Consider the following 13,421-nt stretch of genomic DNA (forward strand, 5'->3'; position numbering starts at 1 on the left):
AATTAGCCACATTCGTAGGAATAGCTGGAGTGTACGGTGTAAGATTCTACATTGTTTAAAGATCTCTCCCACTGAAACGATTACTGCTGAGTCATATGCAGCAGTGACGGCAGAATCTGCCCCGTTTCAAATGAGTGAAATGCATTGAAGTCAATGGGCATCAAAATAATTACGACTCGTGACAATTTCAACGCGAGCGTCATTTTTTATACGCGCAACTTTTTTGTCCAATTGCATTAAAGTCAGTGGGCGTCCGCATAATTTTTGACGATCAATTTTTATGCGTGCGGCAATTTTGCAGGCCGAAACGCGTAAATCCGCCGTGAATCCATGCCGGGTGAATAAATTGGCCCATCACTAATATGCAGGCATGCTGGGGACACTGACAGTCCCCATGCAACCTTTGTTTTCATAATTCTACCTGCAGCTGGCGGAAAAGAGCCACTGATTGGATGCCCAGTGTTTATAAATGAGCCCCTACCCAGCCATGTACAGTATTTAAAATTAGTTTTTTTTATGCACAGAGCAACAATTAAAAAAAATAGTTTTTTTACTGACCTATGTCATTTGTGACCTCCTTAACAGTTTCCCATCCTGCAATTGTACCAATTATTCTTCTAGACCTGGGGAGCTCCATCTCTACTTTTAGTTCAAAGAATAGTTAGAGTTATTCATACATTTTTTTTAGTTCACCCTGTTGAAATTGTGTGGGCTGCTTTGATTTATTGCATCCCGTGCGTCCCGTTCCAAGTTTCCATTGTTTTGAGCTTTCCTAAGGTTTTGCTGTGAAAAAACACCCATAGATTTCCATGTACTGTGCTCAGAAAATGTTGTGCAGACAAAAAGTTCACAGTCACCGCAAAATAAATCTCGCATTGACTTGCTGTGTTCATGAGGAGCAAAAGGCATATAGGTGCCCTCCCCTATGTATGACGTACAAGTTCGGAAGCGGCAGATGACGTAGGCTGATAACAGGCCCTACTCTTATCACTGCAAGTTTCACGGTTCTCTCTTGCACCCCTGGGTGCTCTTGCACTATCCCTGGTCTTGGTAAATGACCTTTACAGAGTTAAAGGGGAACTAAAGTCTAAAATAGAATGAGGCTAGAAATGCTTTTTTTGTATACTAAACATAAACATGAACTTACTGCACCAGAAGCCTAATAAAACAAATGATTTATGCTTTCAAAGTTGGCCACAGGGGGGTCACCATCTTGTAACTTTATTAAACATCTTTGCAAGACTAAGACTGTGCACATGCTCAGTGTAGTCTGGGCTGCTTAGGGATCATCATAAATGATCAAAACAGCACAAGTCAAATAATATCTGCCAGAAGCCGATACAGCAAGACTGATTAATAATCAGAATAGGCATATTGCACTGGATCCTGTGTTGATATATAATCTAATGTGTATTTATAGTTTTGTATTGTTTAATACAAACTTTCTCCAACTCTGCAGAACCAGTGGCTGCAGCAAAATAATCCTCCAAATAGAATCCCAGTTTATCTGCTTAAATCTGGCACCATGATCTTTGTCCCTGCAGCTGGAGTTGGAAACAGTAAAAGCGATGTAAAGGCAAAAATAAAATCCAATACAAATCTCTAGACAGTCGCTGACTGCTCTACAGGGAAACAAACAAAGCTGCTTGAGTTCTGCATGGCTGGGAAGAAAGGTGGGACCTCCACTTGCTGTTCATAAGTATGATTGTTTCCCTGCAAAGCAGTTAGGGACCGTCTGACAATTCCTATCCACAGCAGTAAATGAAGTGAGAATTTCACTGCATACAGTCAGGTTTGTCATAAAAATGGTACACCTTTTTTAATTAAAGTCTGTTGGAGATAGGTTTCTTTTTCATTAAAGAAAATAAAAATGGGATTTTATTGTTTTGCCTTTACATGCCCTTTAAGCCTCCTGCTGCTGACTGCCTTTAGAAGGAAAACAACCTGTAGTCATAACTTGTGTTTTCTTCATATTTACCCATAGCCCCATTATTTTAGTTTCTATGGGTCTCCAGGTATTCAGCTATGTTTGTAATCTCAGATATGTATCAAAATTTTATCTCAAATCATGGATCTGATTCCTCCATTCTTGCTTCTCTCATGATATGTTCCACATTCAAGCTGAATAAGCATAGTGAAGTATTCAGCCGTGTCTAATTGTTTAGCCTAGATTAATAGTTATTAATTAATAATTCATGCTTGTTATTGACTCCCTGTTGGTTAACAAATGGAAACAACCATCAAGTAAGCATAATATTAAGGCTATACTAAGTAATGTGGTCATAATATGCTGTCTTGCTAATCAATTTCCTATGGCAGCCTGCCATATAATGGCCTTATGCATTTTTATGTGACTATACAAATATATTACTCACTGCTGTTTGATGCTGTTGCAGCGAATATCCAAAGAATAGAAAATGTGCTCACTTATGCATAGATTAATATGAATACTGCAGATATATTGATGTAACCCTTTTGCTGCCAGTGAGGCAACCCTGGGAACCCAATGTCCACACAGGTATAAGTGAAGAAGTCCCTAAAAGGCATGTAAAGGCAAAAAAATAAAATCCAATTTTTACTTTCTTTAATGAAAAAGAAACCTATCTCCAATATACTTTAATTAAAAAATGTGTACCGTTTTTATAAGAAACCTGGCTGTATGCAGTGAAATTCTCCCTACATTTACTGCTGTGGATAGGAATTGTCAGACGGTCCCTAACTGCTGGGCAGGGAAACAATCAAACTTATGAACAGCAGGGGGAGCCCCCGCCTTACTTCCCAGCCATGCAGAACTCAAGCAGCTTTGTTTGTTTCCCTGTAGAGCAGTCGTCAACTTTGTAGAGATTTATATTGGATTTTTTTAGGGGCTTTACATCCCTTTTACTGTTTCCAACTCCAGCTGCAGGGACAACGATCACAGAGCCAGATTTAAACAGATAAACTGGGATTCTATTTGGAGGATTATTTTGCTGCAGCCGCTGGTTCTGCAGAGTTAGAGAAAGTTTGTATTAAACAATACAAAACTATAAAATCTGTCTGACAATTCCTATCCACAGCAGTAAATGAAGGGAGAATTTCAACACAGGATCCAGTGCAGTCTGTATATTCTGAATATTAATCAGCCTTGCTGTATCGGCTTCTGACAGATATTATTTGACTTGTGCTGTTTTGATAATTTATGATGATCCCTAAGCAGCCCAGACCACACTGAGCATGTGCACAGTCTTGGTCTTGCAAAGATGTTTAACAAAGTTACAAGATGGTGACCCCCTGTGGCCAACTTTGAAAGCATAAATAAATAAATATTATAGGATGGAATTCAACATCCTGCCTTCTCAAAATATTCCTTTCCTTTAACACATACTGATTATGCACAGAGACAAAAACAAGAAGTGCCTCCCTTGCAATCCTCATGGTAGGATAATAAGCCTGCCAGTACTCTCACTATAGTTGCTCACTCACGATCTCAGCACTTGAGGACCTGTGCCTAGTGTGACATTTATAAAGGACCTGCCCTCGGATGCCTATATGGTAAAATAAATATTTTGAAAAAAACCTCCTCCACTCCACTGCCAATTGATACTTTCCTACAAAATCCGCTGGCAGAGGTGAAGGTAGGGGGTGCCTTGTGCAACACTGAAATAAATGTCAATTGCTGCTGCCGGCGTGAATGCTTATGTGTCTATGGGTGAGCGGAGGTCCAGTGCCTTGGACTGCACTGGACCAAAATACAGCTCTGGTCTTACTCAGGTGCTCTCAAGGGCAGTTTCAGTAACAATATTCATAATAGTGACTTTGATCCCATTCTAGGTGTCTGGTACCTTGGGTGGAGACTGATCCATCCCCCTGGTCAGACAAGTCTATAAGGGTCACTTTTCTTTCTGCCACAGTAAGTAGACTTTTACATAAATAGTGGCAAGGGGCTTTTTATTGTTTATTGTTTCCATATCTAAGCAGGACTTCTACTAATATAACATTGATGGTTTTTCTTTTTTGGCCAGAAAGATACTTTAATATCGCTCCCAGTGACATGTTATTATGCAGGCCCATTATGCAAGGCCGCAAAGACCAGGGCCTAGGAAATGGGGAAGGGGAGGAGAAGGAGAAGAGGGGAGGAGAAGCAGACAGGGGGCAAGTAGAGGCGGTCTAGGGGTGCCTGGATAGTAAATTTGTTCCTGCCATGATGCCATTTTCAGCCAGGGAATCAGAGGGGTACCCTGGATTATCTGGGTGGCCACGAGAATACCACACCATATGGCACGTTATGTAAGCACCAGCTTCCAACATGCACACTCCCTTATGAAAATCAGTAACATTGCTTGCCATTCTCACTAACATCTATGAACCGCAAAGCAGTCACTAGTGCCCAGGAGTTTCACATTAGAACATGCTAAAAAAAGCCATCTCAAGTTAATTTAATTATCTGCTCTTCTGGTGCAGAGATCACTCTCTGCACCCACAATGCACCTTACAGAGATAAGCTTGGAGTGGCATAGGGTCTATCAACTCAGATGGCATTTTGGTCAGGACTACTACGGTAGATTGAAGGATGGAAACTACGAGTGCTCTTACTACAGGGCCATAATCACGTCCATACCAGAACTTCAGTTGGCTCCTCTGAAGTGCCATCTGGGTAACCAGCTAGTTACATTTCACAAGGACTTTAACTGGATTCAAGGATACCGACATTGAGTGCAGTGTCTGGTCTGATCGGTTTCTGATTTTTCCCCTTCTAGATCAACTGAAAGATTGAGAAAGAAGATTTGTTGACTAGATGAGAAGAAATGTCCTTACCATCGAGTTTGTTCTCTTTATAGAAAACCATATGCTAATGCTTCACAAGTGTATACAGGTTGAGGGCAATTTTGAAATATACTGCTTGTCACCCCAAGTCAATATACTGTATGTAGTAGAAATAAGTCTAAATCAATTGGACTGCGGGATTCAGGTGCTTCTCAACCAGCTGAAAAGTAACGAATGCTTTGAGAAAAAAAGGTTAAAACATTATTACATTTTATATGTTAGGTTATTATATTTAATTAATATATTATCTTTCTATCTTCTGTTCCAACATTTTCATGCAGTGTGATTTGACCGTCCATGTCTATAAACCATGGGCAGCACTGACAGTGCTATTATAGGAAATGTGTGCCCTTATGGAGACTTATGTGAGTTGAAATATATTTGCTATAAAACACTACCAAGACCAGAAACCAAAAAAAAAAAAAAAAAAAATCTTTTAAACAGAAAGTAGTGCATTGCAGGCTGCTTTAATTCACCATTTCACTGCAGTCATCTTCAGAAATATGCAAAGGGTTTGCCTGTTTAAATATTTAAATTGATATTTAAGACAAAAAACAAGTGCTGCATAGACTGTGCAATAGAATGTTACTTAAATAAGGTAGATAATCTTGTACTTATCCTTTAGACCTTCAGTGCTTTTGATTTAGGCAATTGTGTTAAATTCCAGACTTTTGTGAACATTTTTTGCTTTTTCACTTTTGGAGATTATTGGTTTAACTTGAAAACTGTATATGTTTTACCCTATGTCCCCCTGTGACTCCAAATGCCAAATATTTATGGTTTTTATTATAGAGTAATGCACTCTGTAAATACACTACCACCACCACAGCAGAACTAAGCATAATACAGATTACAGACAGAGAGTAAGGCAACCACAGAAAAAACATACATGCTGTATGAGTAGAGTACACTTTCTCTAGTTTAAGGGCTCTTACTCACTGGCGTTCTGACCTGCGCTCCCCTGCGTTCCGTTTTTTGGTGTTCAGCCGCAGGGGAGCGCAGGAATAGACGCATGTCATTATTTCAAATGGGGCTGTACTCACTCAGGCACGTGTAGGCGCCGAACGCAGGAAAAATGCAGCATGTTGCGTCTCAACCTGCGTTCGGCGCCTACACGCGCCTGAGTGAGTACAGCCCCATTTGAAATAATGACATGCGTCTATTCCTGCGCTCCCCTGCGGCTGAACACCAAAAAACGGAACGCAGGGGAGCGCAGGTCAGAACGCCAGTGAGTAAGAGCCCTAAAAGAGGTAATTATGTCTTTCTATTCCAAACTAGCAAACTGCAAGGCTTAGTTTAGAATTTTCTTAATTCAATTTCTGAAAATGGGCTGTTGTCCTGGACCCCTGGGGCCCTCTGCTTATTGCCTAGGGGCTAGGGCTAGAGAGGGGAGCAAAAGAATGTCTTTAAAGGACAACTGAAGCCTAACTAAATACGTATCTAGAAATGTTGTACATTATGTTTTGTGCTTCTGTACCAGCCCAAGGCAACCACAGCCCTTTAGCAGTAAAGATCTGTGTCTCCAAAGATGCCCCAGTAGCTCCCCATATTCTTTAATGCTGATTCACTGCACATGCTCTGTGCTGCTGTCACTTACTGAGCTTAGGGACCCACTCATAATATACAGGACCCATGTAAGGTGGGTAAAAAATGATGCCATGTGTGAAGTGCAGTGTCTGTTTCGTGTAAACGTGTAATTGTCTGATATTTGTATACGTGAGTTTTTAATGCTAAAAAATATTAATGTTTTGAAAGTGTATTTAAAGGGTCTGGACACAAGAGGGCTGTAGGTTCTTAGTTATGTAAGGATATAATAGTTATGTAGGAATGTAATAGTTTCCTTGGCCACTAGGGGGAGATAGAGGGACAGGTGGTAAAGGGTATAAAAGAAAGGGTTCTGCCCAGGGTGTGGTTATCAGTTCTGGAAGGTGTAGCCAGGTAGATGCTCAAGTGTGGGCACTATGTGCCGTAGCCAGGCAGGCTAGTAAGAATGGGTAGCTGGCACCCCAACTAGGAGAGAGTGGCTTTGCAGCCGTGGCTCAGTCACAGTCAGAGAATAAGTGGACAGATAGGATCAAGTGGACAACCCAGGCCAAAGTGACAGGGAAAAGTGCCTATCCGGAAAAGTCAAGGGGGACACTGGCGTGGTGTTCAATTGGCTGAAGCAGGAAGGTGGCACAGGTAAAAATCCTAGCCGGGCAAGTCGGAGGGTTGCAGGACGTGTGACTATCTGACCGGTAGGTGGTGCATGAAAAGGCCTTCACTGGGTTCGTAGATTCTGTCAGATGTGGGGTACTTTGAATCACCTGTGAATCTGAACAAAGACCAGTGTCGTGAGTAAAATCCGTGTCAAGTGTTTAATAAATATTCTTCCTGTTTTTACAACTAGTGTACGGTGCCTTTAAATCACCAATGGGGCCCTTACACATATAGAATAGAAATGCCACAATATAAGGCTGATTAGTAATTAATACAGATAATTACTACATGGCAGCACAGAAACCAGTGCAATTAGCATTAGAATTTAATAATCTGCCCTGTAGCATCATCTTATATTACAGATGAAGCTCATTTTCTGCTGGATAATTAGTGACGAGCCCTAAGCTTAGCTTCTCAACAGCCAATCAGAGCCCACTGAGCATGTGAGTGTCACAGACACTTTCCAAGATGGTGACCCCCTGTGACAAGTTTGAAGTCCTGGATCATTGCTGCTATTGACAAGCTGAAACTTTAGCCTCGTGCAATAAGTTCACTATATAAAATATGCCATTTATTTTTAAGGGTTTAGTTCTCCTTTAAAGACAGTCCTATTTTCCCCAGAAAAACTACAGATTATAGAATATATAATTCTAAATTTGCCTTATTCACAGATCATAGCTTCTCAAATCTGCGACACTCAGAAGGGTTTCAATGTGATACACAGTAAGCAAATATTTGTACATTCAGGCCTTGTGTAAACAATCATTTGAATGAAGCGTGTGCTTAAATAGTTTGGGTGTTAATGAACTGCTTTCTCAGACATGCTTTAATACATAATAACAGCTGCATGATTGCTTTGAAGATTTTGTTTTGATTTAATGTCCCGAAAATTACTGTAAAATTAGCAGCTGAAATCTTTTGGTTAATGCTGCCACCCTGTGGACAAAAAAAAGCACGTTCTGGTTTTTATGGAATGACATTTTCCAGCAAAATATAAAATCTGAAACATTGAAAAATTGAGGAACGGTATTAAGAAGAGTAATATGTGGGTGTATGTAACCTGATTTCAGGAACGTTCTCTTACTCACTGGAGATTTAACTATTTGTTGACTTCAAGGGAAAGCTTCTGAACCAGCATTTAATTACCAGTATTTCTTCTGGGCATTAATGATGGGCGAATAATTTGCCTGACACGAATTTGCGAATCTCCTGCGAAAATTTGCGGTGAAAATTCGCTGGCGTTAATTTCCAATTTTTACGTTTTTTTGTGAAAACGTTCGAATTGCTTGATTTTTTCGTGAAAACGCTCGAATTGCTAGATTTTTTCGTGAAACCGTCCGAATTGCTAGATTTTTTTGTGAAAACGTTCGAATTGTTCGATTTTTTATGAAAATGTTCAGATTGCTAGATTTTTTGGGGAAAACGTTCGAATTGCTTAATTTTTTTGTGAAAACGTTCGAATTGCACGATTTTTTTGTGAAAACGTCTGAATTGTACAATTTTTTGTGAAAACGGTCGAATTTCACAATTTTTTTGTGAACTTTCCGATTTCACGATTTTTCACAAACTTTTCGCAGTTTTGCCGATTTTTCGGTGAATCGAAATGGGAGAAATTCGCCCATCACTACTGGGCATGTGTTTTCTTGTAATGACAGACAATGCAGACCTTATATGCTACTTGCTCTTCATTGACAGGCCAGAATATCAATGATAAAATGTAAAGGGACAGCTTGCTACAAGACCTGAAGATGATAAATTGCTCACTAAGTAGCACTGGCTGGGTACTGAAGTATTAAAGGGGACATTCACCTTGCCTTAGGCGGCAGCTCCCCAGGAGTTACCAGGGGCGGCAGTTACCGCTCCTGGTAACTTTAAGAGACGAATTTCCGGTTATGAAATAGGAAATTTGGCTTTTCTGGAGCACAGAGCGCAATTTTGCTCCCTGCGCTAGCAATGGCACCCCTCGGACCCCTGTCGGCGATCTTTAGATTAGCACGATGGGCGGAGGGGCGGCATTTCGAACGCCGCCTCAGTCGGTGTTCCAGCTTGAAACGCGCCTGGCACCACATACCACTCTAGGTAGGCTGCAGGAACTTGGGCGTCTGTGAGGAATTGCTGTCAGAAGCAGCAGTTTTGGCAGGGGTATTGTTGATTGGTTGGAAAACAATATTCTAAATTACACATGTAGAGTGGGAATGAGCAGGGTGAAATACAGTGGAAGATAGATGTGATAGGGGCCTGGGGAAAATAATGGTTAGAGGTGCATAGATGATAGGGAGAAACAAAAGCCAGAGTATACAATCAATTACAAATTCTGTACCGTTTCTGAAATAATCAAGTTTATCTTCACTATCCCTCTCTCAGCATCTGTTTCTATTCATTCTCTCTTCATGCAGCAGTTGGGTGTCAGATAGTTATTGACAGTTAGATCCAATATATCTTATAGGGGGGGCTCCTTTTGCCTAGAAGATGTATTAGAGCTCACTCTATTAATATCACCAGAAATCCTGTCTCTCTACTTGCAGAATTTCTGCAAAAGGCAGTTATTTTTGTTACATTTTGTTTGTATTGGAAACAGTTATTTGCGTAAGCTCTAATACATCTGCTAGGAAAGGAAGCCCCCCTATAACATACAATTGATTGTATTTAGAAAGTTTCCTGTTTCAGTAGGATGAAGCTTCTATTAAATTTTCATTTTCCCGATAGTTCCCCTTTAATTAGAGATGCAAGAAATTATCCAATCAGAATCATTGTTACCAGAGCTCATCTGCCAACTTACTGTCCATAGAGTACATGAATAAAGTTTTATGCAAAAAAAAAGGTTTTGGGTGAACATCCTTGATAAGACTTGTTTGACACTTTTCCTTTTATAACAGGATCTGAGTAGTGATGGGCGAATTTGCACCGTTTCGCCGAAAAATTTGTGAATTTCGCGCAAAATTCGCGAAACTGCGCCGGCGTCTCGTTTTTGACGAATTTTTGCCGTGAATTTTCGCGGGCGTTTCGCAAATTTATTCGCTGGCGACGAAACGCGCAAATTTGCCGCAAATTCGCGCCTGGCGAATAAATTCGCCCATCACTAGATCTGAGCCTCTTTCTTTTCATTTAAAGGGGCAGAGTAGCATATTGGTACAAATAACATGTCTCTTGCCTGAGACTCAAATATTTTTATTTACCCTGTCCCTTTACTGTAATGATGATGATGATTGATTATTACATATGTAAAAAGTGCCTAAATGTTCTGCAGCCTTTTTTATTTTTACTTATTCAACCATGTTTTAGCAATACTATTGGAATCATATTGATGATTAGCCAAGAACTGCAATCAACTGTCACTTTTCAGGCAATGTCATCCAAATAAGCGTAGTTTAAAGGGACACTGAGCTATAGAATGGACTTAAAAGTTGTTCCTAGTCATTGAATTATCCTTTAAACCAGTATGAAGCAGATCAGGCTGTTATAATGAATCCCCAGCAACATTAGTATTAAACACACTCCAGTGGAGACTTTTTGAGTGCAATCGATGCAGTTGCCATGACGAAGCATCTTTACTGAAGACAGCGTGAAGCAGATTAGACTTAGTTACTGATTCCCCTGAAACATATGTATTAAATATACTCCAGCAGAGACTTTTTGACTGCAATGGATGTTGTATCCTAGTTTTCTGATTATTTTATTTGCCGCCCTGGGAATGCTGGATTATTTGTGCAACACACAGTGACAACAGTTTATTGCTATGTACGCAATTTATATCATATATAAATATATGTTTATCATATATGTATTTGTTTTTATGATCATCACATTTTCAAAAAGTATTCTGTATGTATATATACTCTATGGGGCAGATTTATCAAAGGTCAAGGTGAATTTTTGAAGTTAAAAACGTTGAATTTCGAGCTATTTTTGTGTACTTCGACTAGGGAATAGTCCAAATTCGATTCCAATTTGAAAAAACTTTGAAATTCGAATATCGAAATTTATCACGTACTGTCTCTTTAAAACTTCGACTTCGACCATTCGCCATCTAAAACCTGCCGAAGTGCTGTTTTAGCCTATGGGGGACCTCCTAGTACCTATTTGGAGTCAATTGGTGGACTTTTTTTTGGGGAAAAACTTCAAATCGTATTTGATCCAATGCGTTATTCCTGCGATTGTACGATTTCGGCTGTATATGGACCTCTTGGACCCCAAAAAAACTTCAACTTCACTTCGGTTGGTCTTTTTGAAATCGAATTTCAATGTTTATATTCAATTCGAAATTCGACCCTTGATAAATATGCCCCTATATGATGATTACAGAACAATGCACAACCTTGATGATCTCTAATAAGAGCAAAATCAGTCTGTAGTTGGGATCTGATTAGCGACTATGCCTACTGTGCTTTAAAACAGTAATCACTGACCTGCAGGGCATCACAAGACAATATATATATATATATATATATATATATATATATATATATATATATACAGTATATATATACATTAGTCCTATGCACTCAACCCATTATCAATATATTTAAGACAGAGACATTTTGTGCATACTGCTACTGAAAAATGCCTTACCCTTTAAACAAAACAGGGATTGTTTTTCCATATATTGCAATACATTTAAGTTGGCCAACTATGTCAAAATATATGGACAGACAATCCCTGTTTTGTTTAAAGGGTAAGGCATTTTTCAGTAGCAGTATGCACAAAATGTCTCTGTCTTAAATATATTGATAATGGGTTGAGTGCAGAGGACTCTTGTATTTGTCTATATGTATTTTGTGGTCACAGCCTCATTGCACCCACCGCCTAATGGTTTTAAAAACACAGCCTCATTGCACCCACCGCCTAATGGTTTTAAAAACTAGTGGTGAGCACAACTTTCCCTTGTTTGTTATATATATATACATTATTAGAAATTAAACTTGGGGGCATATTTATCAACGGTCGAATTTCGAAACTTCGAAATTCAAATTCAAAAAGACCATCTGAAATTAAGTTGAAGGTTTTTTTTGGTCGAATAGGTCCGTTTTCGATCAAATAGGTCCGTATTTGCCCGAATTTGAATTGGACGAATCTAAAGAATATTGCATTCGATCGAATTTGATTCAAAGTTTTTCCCAAAGAAAACTTTGATTTTTCATAGTCCACCAATTGACTCCAAATAGGTTCTAGGAGGTCCCCCATAGGTTAAAAATTCGGCTGGTTTTAGATGGCGAACGGTCGAAGTCGAATTTTTATAGAGACAGTGCATGATATATTTCGATATTCGAATTTTCAATTTTTTTTCAAATTCGAATCAAATTTGGACTATCCCCTAGTCAAAGTACACAAAAAAGCTTGAAATTTGAATTTTTTTCATTTGAAAATTCACCTCGACCATTGATAAATCTACCCCTTGGTGTTCTTACTAGTAGTCTTACAAATATTGTATATATGAAACAACCCTGAAAATATGTATATACGAAACAACCCTTATGTAAAACACTGTCTCATATAAATGAAGCCTTTTCTTTAAAAAAAAAATCTATATTTTAGGGGGCTGATTCATGAAGCTCGAGTGAAGGATTCGAAGTAAAAAAACTTCGAATTTCGAAGTGTTTTTTGGGCTACTTCGACCATCGAATGGGCTACTTCGACCTTCGACTACGACTACGAATCGAAGGATTCGAACTAAAAATCGTTCGACTATTCGACCATTCGATAGTCGAAGTACTGCCTCTTTAAAAAAAACTTCGACCCCCTACTTCGGCAGCTAAAAGCTACCGAAGTCAATGTTAGCCTATGGGGAAGGTCCCCATAGGCTTGATTAAGTTTTTTTGATCGAAGGATATTCCTTCGATCGTTGTATTAAAATCCTTCGACTCGTTCGATTCGAAGGATTTAATCGTTCGATCGAAGGAATAATCCTTCGATCGTTCGATCGCAGCATTTTCGCTAAATCCTTCGACTTCGATATTCGAAGTCGAAGGATTTTAGTTCCTAGTCGAATATCGAGGGTTAATTAACCCTCGATATTCGACTCTTGATGAATCGGCCCCTAGATATCATGTGCGGTTAGATAATCCCATATGGAAACACTGACATTTTAGGTCTTAATTGCACATAAACCAAGGGCATGAAGACATACAGGGTTACATCTCCCAATTTACATCAACCCATGAATGGACAGCTGCCACATTTCTTCCTGTTAAATTGGACTTTTATTTTTTTTCATGTCAGGTGTTCAAGCCAGCACAGCACCCACTATTTCAGCTGAGACCACAGGGTGCTACATGACTAGTCCCCACACTCTTGTGCCCCAGTATGGTACAGCGGGAATACTTGGCCCCAGCCAAGAGGCAGAATAAGCTAAAGAACAGACAAAGGAGCAGGCACATACAGGTCATGGAACCCTGAGGTGACTTCTAATACCCTCAATTTTG

Source organism: Xenopus laevis, chromosome 3S, assembly GCF_017654675.1.
Source record: "Xenopus laevis strain J_2021 chromosome 3S, Xenopus_laevis_v10.1, whole genome shotgun sequence".
In the NCBI taxonomy this organism is placed as follows: domain Eukaryota; kingdom Metazoa; phylum Chordata; class Amphibia; order Anura; family Pipidae; genus Xenopus; species Xenopus laevis.